The sequence below is a fragment of the Oncorhynchus kisutch genome, unplaced genomic scaffold (assembly GCF_002021735.2).
Source record: "Oncorhynchus kisutch isolate 150728-3 unplaced genomic scaffold, Okis_V2 scaffold2210, whole genome shotgun sequence".
Taxonomy (NCBI): Eukaryota; Metazoa; Chordata; class Actinopteri; order Salmoniformes; family Salmonidae; genus Oncorhynchus; species Oncorhynchus kisutch.
In genome coordinates, this window is record NW_022264155.1 from 1,857 (window position 1) to 17,438 (window position 15,582).

Here is a 15,582-nt window from a genome sequence, read left to right on the forward strand (position 1 = left end):
TCTTTATCTCATTTTGCAGCTCTAGTTTATAGTATTATCTAATTGTGTTGCTCTCGATTACAGCATTATCTAATGTTTCTGCTCTAGTTTACAGCATTATCTCATTTTGCTGCTCTAGTTTATAGCGTTATCTAATTTTGTTGCTCTAGTTCACAGCATTATCTCATTTTGCTTTGCGTCATGTATGTGACAGAGATAGTGAAAGGAATTAGTAAAAAAGCATGACCATTTTTTACAACACTGTGGTTAACAAGACATGTTATTATTCACTCCTATGGCCTATTTATTGCCTACCTCCTTATGCCTTTTGCACACAATGTATATAGACTCTTTCTTACTGTGTTATTTACTTGTTTATTGTTTACTCCATGTGTAACTCGGTGTTGTTGTCTGTTCACACTGCTATGCAGTTGTAAATGAGAACTTGTTCTCAACTAGCCTACCTGGTTAAATAAAGGTGAAATATATATATTTTTTAAACAACATTTGACTGTACATCAGGGACTACATACACATCTACGTAAAGTCTATCGATCTTCAGAGAAGACCAAGCACATTTTAAAACAGAAGCTCAAATGTCTACCTCTGTTGTGGTTTTTCCCCTGGCAGTGTCCCTCCAAGGGGAACCCCAGCGGAGGCTGTACAAGGATCTTATGGCCAACTACAACCCACTAGAAAGGCCAGTGTTCAATGACACCCACTCCCTCACCGTCAACTTCAGCTTTAGTTTGATGCAGATCATGGACGTGGTGAGTTACTGTGGTACGCAAGTTAACAGAGCTCACATTGTTGTGCTAGTCCAACACTAACAAACCTGATTCAACTCAAATCAAGGGTGATTAGTTGGTTGTATTATCAGATGTGTTAGCCCTGGGCTGGAACAAAAAAGTTCACCTCTGGGGTCCTTCGGGAATGGATTGAGAAACACTGGGTTGTTGTATTACTTTATTCTCTGATGTTACAAACTGACATGTTCATCTATCTCTCTCTGATGTTACAAACTGACATGTTCATCTATCTCTCTCTGATGTTACAAACTGACATGTTCATCTATCTCTCTCTGATGTTACAAACTGACATGTTCATCTATCTCTCTGATGTTACAAACTGACATGTTCATCTATCTCTCTCTGATGTTACAAACTGACATGTTCATCTATCTCTCTCTGATGTTACAAACTGACATGTTCATCTATCTCTCTCTGATGTTACAAACTGACATGTTCATCTATCTCTCTCTGATGTTACAAACTGACATGTTCATCCATCTCTCTCTGATGTTACAAACTGACATGTTCATCTATCTCTCTCTGATGTTACAAACTGACATGTTCATCTATCTCTCTATCATGTTACAAACTGACATGTTCATCTATCTCTCTGATGTTACAAACTTACATGTTCATCTATCTCTCTATCATGTTACAAACTGACATGTTCATCTATCTCTCTCTGATGATACAAACTGACATGTTCATCTATCTCTCTCTGATGATACAAACTGACATGTTCATCTATCTCTCTCTGATGATACAAACTGACATGTTCATCTATCTCTCTCTGATGTTACAAACTGACATGTTCATCTATCTCTCTCTGATGATACAAACTGACATGTTCATCTATCTCTCTCTGATGATACAAACTGACATGTTCATCTATCTCTCTCTGATGATACAAACTGACATGTTCATCTATCTCTCTCTGATGTTACAAACTGACATGTTCATCTATCTCTCTCTGATGATACAAACTGACATGTTCATCTCTCTCTCTCTGATGTTACAAACTGACATGTTCATCTATCTCTCTCTGATGTTACAAACTGACATGTTCATCTATCTCTCTCTGATGATACAAACTGACATGTTCATCTATCTCTCTCTGATGATACAAACTGACATGTTCATCTATCTCTCTCTGATGTTACAAACTGACATGTTCATCTATCTCTCTCTGATGATACAAACTGACATGTTCATCTATATCTCTCTGATGTTACAAACTGACATGTTCATCTATCTCTCTCTGATGATACAAACTGACATGTTCATCTATCTCTCTCTGATGTTACAAACTGACATGTTCATCTATCTCTCTCTGATGTTACAAACTGACATGTTCATCTATCTCTCTCTGATGATACAAACTGACATGTTCATCTATCTCTCTCTGATGATACAAACTGACATGTTCATCTATCTCTCTCTGATGTTACAAACTGACATGTTCATCTATCTCTCTCTGATGATACAAACTGACATGTTCATCTATCTCTCTCTGATGATACAAACTGACATGTTCATCTATATCTCTCTGATGTTACAAACTGACATGTTCATCTATCTCTCTCTGATGATACAAACTGACATGTTCATCTATCTCTCTCTGATGATACAAACTGACATGTTCATCTATCTCTCTCTGATGATACAAACTGACATGTTCATCTATCTCTCTCTGATGTTACAAACTGACATGTTCATCTATCTCTCTGATGATACAAACTGACATGTTCATCTATCTCTCTCTGATGTTACAAACTGACATGTTCATCTATCTCTCTGATGATACAAACTGACATGTTCATCTATCTCTCTCTGATGATACAAACTGACATGTACATCTATCTCTCTCTGATGTTACAAACTGACATGTTCATCTATCTCTCTCTGATGTTACAAACTGACATGTTCATCTATCTCTCTCTGATGTTACAAACTGACATGTTCATCTATCTCTCTATCATGTTACAAACTGACATGTTCATCTATCTCTCTCTGATGATACAAACTGACATGTTCATCTATCTCTCTCTGATGATACAAACTGACATGTTCATCTATCTCTCTCTGATGATACAAACTGACATGTTCATCTATCTCTCTCTGATGATACAAACTGACATGTTCATCTATCTCTCTCTGATGATACAAACTGACATGTTCATCTATCTCTCTCTGATGTTACAAACTGACATGTTCATCTATCTCTCTCTGATGTTACAAACTGACATGTTCATCTATCTCTCTGATGTTACAAACTGACATGTTCATCTATCTCTCTCTGATGTTACAAACTGACATGTTCATCTATCTCTCAATGCAACAGGATGAGAAGAACCAGGTTTTAACAACCAACATATGGCTGCAGCTGGTGAGACTTTTTTCCATTTGCCTGTTTCAACACGTTTAATTTAGACTATATACTGTACTGTACTATACTGCACTATACTATACTGTATTGTACTGTACTGTACAATACACTAGACTACACTACACTATACAATATTATACCATACTGCAGTACACTACACCTCTATCTATCTTGCAAATTGGTCAACTCGGGAACAATAACTAAGCTACTCAGTCACACACAACTGAATGAAGATGGCATTTATGTTTTATGACAGTAAGTCCTCTCCCGCTCTCGCCTCATCAGCAAACTGTTTTAAATCACCTTAACGAATGGACAACCTCCAGACAGTCAGTCCTTCATAGAGCCACTCCATAGACCATATAGATATATTTGACCTTACTCCAGAAACAGGCTATTATAGTATCCCTCTGATAACTATCCACAGTCTGTGGCTCAACCCCCTGGTGGGGAAGACACCGTTACATTAAGACAATGAAATATATACAAACCGACACCCATCTCTAGACTCGGAGGTAAACTGTTTGAGCACCCAGGACAGCTTGCTAAAGAAAGTAATTGAGACCGTGTTGATATTGCTACACTTACAGTACACTCATGAGGTGGTGTAACCTCCATGTGTTATGTCTGCTAACACTTACTGATAACAACATGACTGCCAACCTCCATATAAAGAATGAAAACTGACGGTACACTGGCTAAAAAGCATGAACATGTAATTATTTGACAGGGTATGCTTAGTCATGCTCCATACTAGGGCTCCGTTGGTTGTGATGTGTCATGGCATATCAAACATGACGTATGGAAACCTCACCTTGCTACACCAGTCTGGTGTTGTTGAAATGATGAACAGTCCACGCTACCCATCTCAGTCTGGTGTTGTTGAAATGATGAACAGTCCCACGCTACCCATCTCAGTCTGGTGTTGTTGAAATGATGAACAGTCCACGCTACCCATCTCAGTCTGGTGTTGTTGAAATGATGAACAGTCCCACGCTACCCATCTCAGTCTGGTGTTGTTGAAATGATGAACAGTCCACGCTACCCATCTCAGTCTGGTGTTGTTGAAATGATGAACAGTCCCACGCTACCCATCTCAGTCTGGTGTTGTTGAAATGATGAACAGTCCCACGCTACCCATCTCAGTCTGGTGTTGTTGAAATGATGAACAGTCCACGCTACCCATCTCAGTCTGGTGTTGTTGAAATGATGAACAGTCCCACGCTACCCATCTCAGTCTGGTGTTGTTGAAATGATGAACAGTCCACGCTACCCATCTCAGTCTGGTGTTGTTGAAATGATGAACAGTCCACGCTACCCATCTCAAATCTCTGACGCAAATCTCTGACGCTCAAATCCCCAACGCTGTCTCAGGCATCCAGAATCTCCCATTAGTGTTCAATTGGGTTAAGATCTGGTGACTGAGACACACACACACACACACACACACACTTTAAACCCCCTATGCTACTTTGAGACCCCTCTTTCAAAGTCACTGGGGCATTTTATACATGACCCTAAGCATGATGGGATGTTAATTGCTTAACTCAGGAACCACATCTGTGTGGAAGCACCTGCTTTCAATATACAGTACTTTGTATCCCTCATTTACTCAAGTGTTTCCTTTATTTTGGCAGTTAAATGTAGATTTTAGAAAAGATTGGAACATAGCCTTAATCCCATAAAATGTTTATTCCTTCATACAGTTGTTTATTATAGACTGGGACAGATTCTAGTCTGATCTGCGTGTTTTAATAAAGACTGGGACAGATTCTAATCTGATCTGCTCTGTGTGTTTATTATAGACTGAGACCGATTCTAATCTGATCTGCTCTGTGTGTTTAATAAAGACTGGGACAGATTCTAATCTGATCTGCTCTGTGTGATTTAATAAAGACTGGGACAGATTCTAATCTGATCTGCTATGTGTGTTTAATAAAGACTGGGACAGATTCTAATCTGATCTGCTCTGGGTGTTTAATAAAGACTGGGACAGATTCTGATCTGCTCTGTGTGTTTAATAAAGACTGGGACAGATTCTAATCTGATCTGCTCTGGGTGTTTAATAAAGACTGGGACAGATTCTAATCTGATCTGCTCTGTGTGTTTAATAAAGACGGGGACAGATTCTGATCTGATCTGTGTGTTTAATAAAGACTGGGACAGATTCTGATCTGCTCTGTGTGTTTAATAAAGACTGGGACAGATTCTAGTCTGATCTGCTCTGTGTGATTTAATAAAGACTGGGACAGATTCTAATCTGATCTGCTCTGTGTGTTTAATAAAGAATGGGACAGATTCTAATGTGATCTGCTAAGTGTGTTTAATAAAGACTGGGACAGATTCTGATCTGCTCTGTGTGTTTAATAAAAACTGGGACAGATTATAATCTGATCTGCTCTGTGTGTTTTAATAAAGACTGGGACAGATTCTAATCTGATCTGCTCTGTGTGATTTAATAAAGACTGGGACAGATTCTAATCTGATCTGCTCTGTGTGTTTAATAAAGACTGGGACAGATTCTAATCTGATCTGCTCTGTGTGTTTAATAAAGACTGGGACAGATTCTAATCTGATCTGCTCTGTGTGTTTAATAAAGACTAGGAGAGATTCTAATCTGATCTGCTCTGGGTCTTTAATAAAGACAAGGTTCTGTCAGCAATACCCTTAGAGTCCCACAGGAGGCTGCTGAGGGGAGGACGACTCATAATAATGTATTGAATTGAGTTAATGGAATGGTATCAAACACATGGAAACCAGGTGTGTGATGTGTTCGATAACATTCCATTTGTTCCATTCCAGCCATTACTATGAGCCAGTCCTCCCTAATTAAGGTTCCGTCAGCCGCCTGTGCCTTAGACATAACAATCAGTAATACAAACAGTTAGTCATGACAAACAGCTATAGTTAACACTCCTACACTTCTTATACCCTTTACAGATGTTCCTTTTTGTTGCTATGCAATGATTTCCCCAGTTACCACAAAACTTTGACCATTTCCATTTTCAGATTCATCTGCATAGATGGATACTTTGTTTATCAAACCGTGATCAGGTTCAACAAGCGATGCGAGGCCACAGAACCTCCCACTAATGGACTTAGCTTATCTGGAAACGTGTGTGGAGGAGTGGTGAAAATATGAGGAGTGAGTTATGTTTCTCTCTCCAGTACTGGAATGATTATTACCTGCAGTGGAATCAGTCTGAGTACCCTGGGGTGGCCAATGTGAGATTCCCTGATAGCCAAATCTGGAAGCCAGACATCCTGCTGTATAACAGGTTAGTACTATACCAGTAATCTTGGACCCCATAACCAATTCTTGCTCTCTACAGCTGGCCAAGTCCATTACTATGGCCTCTAATGTATTAGCATGAGGTGGAAGCAGGACTTATATAGTTTGTAAGACAGGTGTTGAGCTCTTGTACATGAAATGCTTTTGAACATATTGCCATATCATATGACCGTGTTGATTTGAGGAAATAAACTATTTTCCTAACATTGGAAATGTACAATACACAGATTATAATAGCATGAACTGCGTCTTTAGGAGCCAGCCTGATCTCGTGAGGTTACAGAATGATGTGCGTTTTAAGTAAGGCTGGCCAGCAAGGCTATTCTTCATGCAAGTCAAGTCAGAAAAAGCTAAAGAGTTATTTCACCAAAAATGCAGAATTCCATATGCTATTATATACCTTTAACCCTCAAGGACAATCACAGTGAAGAAAATGTAAATGAATGTAAATAAAATGGTAACAGCAGAACCCCCTGCCTGTTTCCCCCTAATGCAGAAAAGAACATTCTCGTCCCTATCTGTCACTGTTCTTCTGAACAAAGCCTTAGTTTCACCCCAGTCGATTACATTCCACTATGATGGCTTTTTGCCTCCCGTGGAACGGCAACTCTTTTAACTTGAGCTCACCTTTCTCCATTCCTATTGAAGCCTTTGGGAGTTCAGTTGGAGGAGTGCATTATGTGTTGCGAGAGACCGAGCTCTACACTGACTAGGCCATCTCTAGGGGAATGTAGCTGTTGCTATGCTGCAACAAAGGAACCATACTTCAGGTCTTCTATCACACGGTAACCTAGAAAATAATGAGGCAGGAATACTCATTTTGAAGGCTGGCATATCTTTTTAACTTTTTAACACGAGCTACAGTAATGGAATTGATACAGTACATTTTCTTTGCCATGTAATCCTTTGTGAGTAGTATGAATGGAGGTGGAGCTACATCCTGATTAACAGTCTGTGTTGCTCTAGTGATTTATAGCTGTATGATTCATGATCGTGGTTTTCACAGCTCAAGGTCATACTACCACACCAATAAAAGACTGTTGTGTTGCAGTCTGCACATTAATGTAGTGGGTCCCAAACCTCTTCTAAGGGCCTGTCTGCACATTAATGTAGTGGGTCCCAACCCTCTTCTAAGGGCCTGTCTGCACATTAATATAGTGGGTCCCAACCCTCTTCTAAGGGCCTGTCTGCACATTAATATAGTGGGTCCCAACCCTCTTGTAAGGGCCTGTCTGCACATTAATGTAGTGGGTCCCAACCCTCTTCTAAGGGCCTGTCTGCACATTAATGTAGTGGGTCCCAACCCTCTTGTAAAGGCCTGCCTATACATTAATGTAGTGGTTCCCAACCCTCTTGTAATGGCCTGCCAACCTCTCCAGTGCAAGCACACCTAATTCCACTAGTCAACCAATCAGAACACCTAATTCCACTAGTCAACCAATCAGCACACCTAATTCAACTAGTCAACCAATCAGCAAAGCAATAATTTGTTAAATCAGCTGTGCTACTGTAGTGTTGGAATGTAACTCGTATTTGGGATGGCTGGGCATCCCCAAGGAGCGGGTTTGGGAACGACTGCACTAATGCCCACTAACTGAACACATCCATGTTCTCCCATAGTGCCGACGAGAGATTTGATGCTACCTTCCATACCAATGTGTTGGTCAACTCCTCTGGGTCCTGCTCCTACTTGCCTCCAGGTAAGTATAGCTCAAGTACCATCCCTGGATATCCATATTCAATACCTTCCACATTAACTCTGTTTTAGAAGCTCACCTTCTATGGTTTTGACCTGTTCAGTTGGCTCTGGTGTCTAAGCTAGATGCCCTCAATCTCACCCAAATTATCATGGAACCTACCAGGTACAACCCCAAATCCATAAACACGGGCACCCTCATAGATATCATCCTGACCAACCTGCCCTCTAAATACACCTCTGCTATCTTCAACCAGGGTCTCAGTGATCACTGTCTCATTGCCTGCGTCCGTAATGGGTCAGCGGTCAAATGACCACCTCATCACTGTCAAACACTCCTTAAAACACTTCAGCGAGCAGGCCTTTCTAACCGACCTGGCCCGGGTATCCTGGAAGGATTTTGACCTCATCCTGTCAGTAGAGTAGATGCCTGGTTATTCTTTAAATGTGCTTTCCTCACCATCTTAAATAAGCATGCCCCATTCAAAAAAGATAGAACTAGAACTAGGAAACAGATATAGCCCTTGGTTCACTGACTGTTCACTGACTGCCCTTGACCAGCACAAAAACATCCTGTGGCGTACTGCATTAGCATCGAATAGCCTCTGCAATGGGCAACTTTTCAGGGAAGTTAGGAACCAATATACTCAGGCAGTTAGGAAAGCAAAGGCTAGTTTTTTCAAACAGAAATGTGCATCCTGTAGCACGAACCCCAAAAGTTCTGGGACACTGTAAAGTCCATGGAGAATAAGAGCACCTCCAGCTGCCCACTGCACTGAGGCTAGGAAACACTGTCCCCGATAAATCCATGATAAATGAGAAATCCAATAAGCATTTTTCTATGGCTGGCCATGCTTTCCACCTGGCTACCCCTACCCTGGTCAACAGCTCTGCACCCTCCACAACAACTTGCCCAAGCCTCCCCTATTTCTCCTTCACCAAAATCCAGATAGCTGATGTTCTGAAAGAGCTGCAAGATCTTATTTTGCCACTATGGCCTATTTATTGCCTTACCTCCCTAATCTTACTTAATTTGCACTCACTGAATATAGACTTTTCCATTGTATTATTGACTGAACGTTTCTTTATTCCATGTGTAACTCTGTGTTGTTGTTTGTGTTGCACTGCTATGCTTTATCTTGGCCAGGTCACAGTTGTAAATGAGAACTTGTTCTCAACTGGCCACCTGGTTAAATAAAGGTGATCTGGCCGACCTGGTTAAATAAAGGTGATCTGGCCGACCTGGTTAAATAAAGGTGATCTGGCCGACCTGGTTAAATAAAGGTGAACTGGCCGACCTGGTTAAATAAAGGTGATCTGGCCGACCTGGTTAAATAAAGGTGATCTGGCCGACCTGGTTAAATTAAGGTGATCTGGCCGACCTGGTTAAATAAAGGTGATCTGGCCGACCTGGTTAAATAAAGGTGATCTGGCCGACCTGGTTAAATAAAGGTGATCTGGCCGACCTGGTTAAATAAAGGTGAACTGGCCGACCTGGTTAAATAAAGGTGATCTGGCCGACCTGGTTAAATAAAGGTGATCTGGCCGACCTGGTTAAATAAAGGTGATCTGGCCGACCTGGTTAAATAAAGGTGATCTGGCCGACCTGGTTAAATAAAGGTGATCTGGCCGACCTGGTTAAATAAAGGTGATCTGGCCGACCTGGTTAAATAAAGGTGAACTGGCCGACCTGGTTAAATAAAGGTGAACTGGCCGACCTGGTTAAATAAAGGTGATCTGGCCGACCTGGTTAAATAAAGGTGAACTGGCCGACCTGGTTAAATAAAGGTGAACTGGCCGACCTGGTTAAATAAAGGTGATCTGGCCGACCTGGTTAAATAAAGGTGATCTGGCCGACCTGGTTAAATAAAGGTGAACTGGCCGACCTGGTTAAATAAAGGTGAACTGGCCGACCTGGTTAAATAAAGGTGATCTGGCCGACCTGGTTAAATAAAGGTGATCTGGCCGACCTGGTTAAATAAAGGTGATCTGGCCGACCTGGTTAAATAAAGGTGATCTGGCCGACCTGGTTAAATAAAGGTGATCTGGCCGACCTGGTTAAATAAAGGTGATCTGGCCGACCTGGTTAAATAAAGGTGATCTGGCCGACCTGGTTAAATAAAGGTGATCTGGCCGACCTGGTTAAATAAAGGTGATCTGGCCGACCTGGTTAAATAAAGGTGATCTGGCCGACCTGGTTAAATAAAGGTGATCTGGCCGACCTGGTTAAATAAAGGTGATCTGGCCGACCTGGTTAAATAAAGGTGATCTGGCCGACCTGGTTAAATAAAGGTGAACTGGCCGACCTGGTTAAATAAAGGTGAACTGGCCGACCTGGTTAAATAAAGGTGATCTGGCCGACCTGGTTAAATAAAGGTGAACTGGCCGACCTGGTTAAATAAAGGTGAACTGGCCGACCTGGTTAAATAAAGGTGATCTGGCCGACCTGGTTAAATAAAGGTGATCTGGCCGACCTGGTTAAATAAAGGTGATCTGGCCGACCTGGTTAAATAAAGGTGATCTGGCCGACCTGGTTAAATAAAGGTGATCTGGCCGACCTGGTTAAATAAAGGTGATCTGGCCGACCTGGTTAAATAAAGGTGATCTGGCCGACCTGGTTAAATAAAGGTGATCTGGCCGACCTGGTTAAATAAAGGTGAACTGGCCGACCTGGTTAAATAAAGGTGAACTGGCCGACCTGGTTAAATAAAGGGGAAACAAAAATACAATAAAAAAACACTTCCTCTAGGTACAGTGGTTGCGAAAGTACTCACCCCCCTTGGCATTTTTCCTAGTTTGTTGTCAGACAACCTGGAATTAAAATGGATTTTGGGGGGGTTTGTATCATTTGATTTACACAACATGCCTACCACTTTGAAGATTTGTTATTGTGAAACAAACAAGAAATAAGACAAAAAAAATGAACATTTGAGCGTGCATAACAATTCACCCCCCCAAAGTCAATACTTTATAGAGCCACCTTTTGCAGTAATTACAGCTGCAAGTCTCTTGGGGTATGTCTCTATAAGCTTGGCACATCTAGGCACTGGGATTTTTGCCCATTCTTCAAGGCAAAACTGCTCCAGCTCCTTCAAGTTGGATGGGTTCCGCTGGTGTACAGCAATCTTTAAGTCATACCACAGATTCTCAATTAGATTGAGGTCTGGGATTTGACTAGGCCATTCCAAGACATTTAAATGTTTCCCCTTAAACCACTCAAGTGTTGCTTTAGCAGTATGCTTAGGGTCATTGTCCTGCTGGAATGTGAACCTCTATCCTAGTCTCAAATCTCTGGAAGACTGAAACAGGTTTCCCTCAAGAATTTCCCTGTATTTTGTGCCATCTGTCATTCCTTCAATTCTGACCAGTTTCCCAGTCCCTGCCAATGAAAAACATCCCCACAGCGTGATGCTGCCACCACCATGCTTCACTGTGGGGATTGTGTTCTCGGGGTGATGAGGTGTTGGGTTTGTGCCAGACATAGGGTTTTCCTTGATGGCCAAAATGCTACATTTTAGTCTCATCTGACGAGAGTACTTTCTTCCTTATGTTCTCCCACATGCCTAATGGTGAACACCAAACGTGTTTGCAGATTTTTTTATTTAAGCATTGGCTTTTTTTCTGGCCACTCTTCCGTAAAGCCCAGCTCTGTGGAGTGTACGGCTTAAAGTAGTTCTACGGACAGAAAGTCCAATCTCCGCTGTGGAACTTTGCAGATCATTCAGGGTTATCTTTGGTCTCTTTGTTGCATCTCTGATTAATGCCCTCCTTGCCTGGTCTGTGAGTTTTGGTGGGTGGCCCTCTCTTGGCAGGTTTGTTGTGGTGCCATATTCTTTCCATTTTTTAATAATGGATTTAATGGTGCTCCGTGGGATGTTCAACATTTCTGATATCTTTTGTAACCCAACCCTGATCTGTACTCCTCCACAACTTTGTCCCTGACCTGTTTGGAGCTCCTTGGTCTTCATGGTGCCACTTTCTAGGTGGTGTCCCTTGCTTGGTGGTGTTGCAGACTCTGGGGCCTTTCAGGACAGGTGTATGTATATATACTGAGATCATGTGGCACTTAGATTGCACACAGATGGACTTTATTTAACTAATTATGTAACTTCTGAAGGTAATTGGTTGCACCAGATCTTATTTAGGAGCTTCATAGTAAAGGGGGTGAATACAGACGCACGCACCACTTTTTGAATTTATTTAAGTATTTTTAAGTATTTTTTTTTTCATTTCACTTCAGCAATTTGGACTATTTTGTATATGTCCATTACATGGAATCCAAATAAAAATCTATTTAAATAACATGTGTTTGCAACAAAATAGGAGCAATGCTAAGGGGAGTGAATACATTTGCAAGCCACATGTCCAGGATCAGCTTCCACTCCCCCAATCATAACCTTAACCATTAACTTCACTCTACTCCTGGAAAGAAAGTGTACCCAAGCCACTGTACATGTCCAGGATCAGCTTCCACTCCCCCAATCATAACCTTAACCATTAACTTCACTCTACTCCTGGAAAGAAAGTGTACCCAAGCCACTGTACATGTCCAGGATCAGCTTCCACTCCCCCAATCATAACCTTAACCATTAACTTCACTCTACTCCTGGAAAGAAAGTGTACCCAAGCCACTGTACATGTCCAGGATCAGCTTCCACTCCCCCAATCATAACCTTAACCATTAACTTCACTCTACTCCTGGAAAGAAAGTGTACCCAAGCCACTGTACATGTCCAGGATCAGCTTCCACTCCCCCAATCATAACCTTAACCATTAACTTCACTCTACTCCTGGAAAGAAAGTGTACCCAAGCCACTGTACATGTCCAGGATCAGCTTCCACTCCCCCAATCATAACCTTAACCATTAACTTCACTCTACTCCTGGAAAGAAAGTGTACCCAAGCCACTGTACATGTCCAGGATCAGCTTCCACTCCCCCAATCATAACCTTAACCATTAACTTCACTCTACTCCTGGAAAGAAAGTGTACCCAAGCCACTGTACATGTCCAGGATCAGCTTCCACTCCCCCAATCATAACCTTAACCATTAACTTCACTCTACTCCTGGAAAGAAAGTGTACCCAAGCCACTGTACATGTCCAGGATCAGCTTCCACTCCCCCAATCATAACCTTAACCATTAACTTCACTCTACTCCTGGAAAGAAAGTGTACCCAAGCCACTGTACATGTCCAGGATCAGCTTCCAATCCCCCAATCATAACCTTAACCATTAACTTCACTCTACTCCTGGAAAGAAAGTGTACCCAAGCCACTGTACATGTCCAGGATCAGCTTCCAATCCCCCAATCATAACCTTAACCATTAACTTCACTCTACTCCTGGAAAGAAAGTGTACCCAAGCCACTGTACATGTCCAGGATCAGCTTCCACTCCCCCAATCATAACCTTAACCATTAACTTCACTCTACTCCTGGAAAGAAAGTGTACCCAAGCCACTGTACATGTCCAGGATCAGCTTCCACTCCCCCAATCATAACCTTAACCATTAACTTCACTCTACTCCTGGAAAGAAAGTGTACCCAAGCCACTGTACATGTCCAGGATCAGCTTCCACTCCCCCAATCATAACCTTAACCATTAACTTCACTCTACTCCTGGAAAGAAAGTGTACCCAAGCCACTGTACATGTCCAGGATCAGCTTCCACTCCCCCAATCATAACCTTAACCATTAACTTCACTCTACTCCTGGAAAGAAAGTGTACCCAAGCCACTGTACATGTCCAGGATCAGCTTCCACTCCCCCAATCATAACCTTAACCATTAACTTCACTCTACTCCTGGAAAGAAAGTGTACCCAAGCCACTGTACATGTCCAGGATCAGCTTCCACTCCCCCAATCATAACCTTAACCATTAACTTCACTCTACTCCTGGAAAGAAAGTGTACCCAAGCCACTGTACATGTCCAGGATCAGCTTCCAATCCCCCAATCATAACCTTAACCATTAACTTCACTCTACTTCTGGAAAGAAAGTGTACCCAAGCCACTGTACATGTCCAGGATCAGCTTCCACTCCCCCAATCATAACCTTAACCATTAACTTCACTCTACTCCTGGAAAGAAAGTGTACCCAAGCCACTGTACATGTCCAGGATCAGCTTCCAATCCCCCAATCATAACCTTAACCATTAACTTCACTCTACTCCTGGAAAGAAAGTGTACCCAAGCCACTGTACATGTCCAGGATCAGCTTCCACTCCCCCAATCATAACCTTAACCATTAACTTCACTCTACTCCTGGAAAGAAAGTGTACCCAAGCCACTGTACATGTCCAGGATCAGCTTCCACTCCCCCAATCATAACCTTAACCATTAACTTCACTCTACTCCTGGAAAGAAAGTGTACCCAAGCCACTGTACATGTCCAGGATCAGCTTCCAATCCCCCAATCATAACCTTAACCATTAACTTCACTCTACTCCTGGAAAGAAAGTGTACCCAAGCCACTGTACATGTCCAGGATCAGCTTCCACTCCCCCAATCATAACCTTAACCATTAACTTCACTCTACTCCTGGAAAGAAAGTGTACCCAAGCCACTGTACATGTCCAGGATCAGCTTCCACTCCCCCAATCATAACCTTAACCATTAACTTCACTCTACTCCTGGAAAGAAAGTGTACCCAAGCCACTGTACATGTCCAGGATCAGCTTCCACTCCCCCAATCATAACCTTAACCATTAACTTCACTCTACTCCTGGAAAGAAAGTGTACCCAAGCCACTGTACATGTCCAGGATCAGCTTCCACTCCCCCAATCATAACCTTAACCATTAACTTCACTCTACTCCTGGAAAGAAAGTGTACCCAAGCCACTGTACATGTCCAGGATCAGCTTCCACTCCCCCAATCATAACCTTAACCATTAACTTCACTCTACTCCTGGAAAGAAAGTGTACCCAAGCCACTGTACATGTCCAGGATCAGCTTCCACTCCCCCAATCATAACCTTAACCATTAACTTCACTCTACTCCTGGAAAGAAAGTGTACCCAAGCCACTGTACATGTCCAGGATCAGCTTCCAATCCCCCAATCATAACCTTAACCATTAACTTCACTCTACTCCTGGAAAGAAAGTGTACCCAAGCCACTGTACATGTCCAGGATCAGCTTCCACTCCCCCAATCATAACCTTAACCATTAACTTCACTCTACTCCTGGAAAGAAAGTGTACCCAAGCGCGCTTAAGCCCAGCTTGAAGAAATGTATTGACCCGTTGAAGTATCCTGGGTGAAGGAATGATTTTTGGATTCACTCTACTCGTTTCAGTTACCTTGAGTTAATGTCAGGTTTCAGGGAAGATGACGCCACAGCGTGAGGCTAGTCTTGCTAGGACTAGACCTCCACTGCACAAGCCAAATGCACAGTCAGTCATTAGATCAATATCGTGGTAGGAAGGATGTTTTGGCTTTC

At 42.1% G+C, this 15,582-nt stretch overlaps 1 pseudogene; it reads left to right on the forward strand.

Moving 5' to 3' along the window:
* Positions 1-609: 609 nt before the first annotated feature.
* LOC109877011 (neuronal acetylcholine receptor subunit alpha-7-like) overlaps positions 610-15,582 on the forward strand; it is a 30,297-nt pseudogene continuing 15,324 nt past the window's right edge.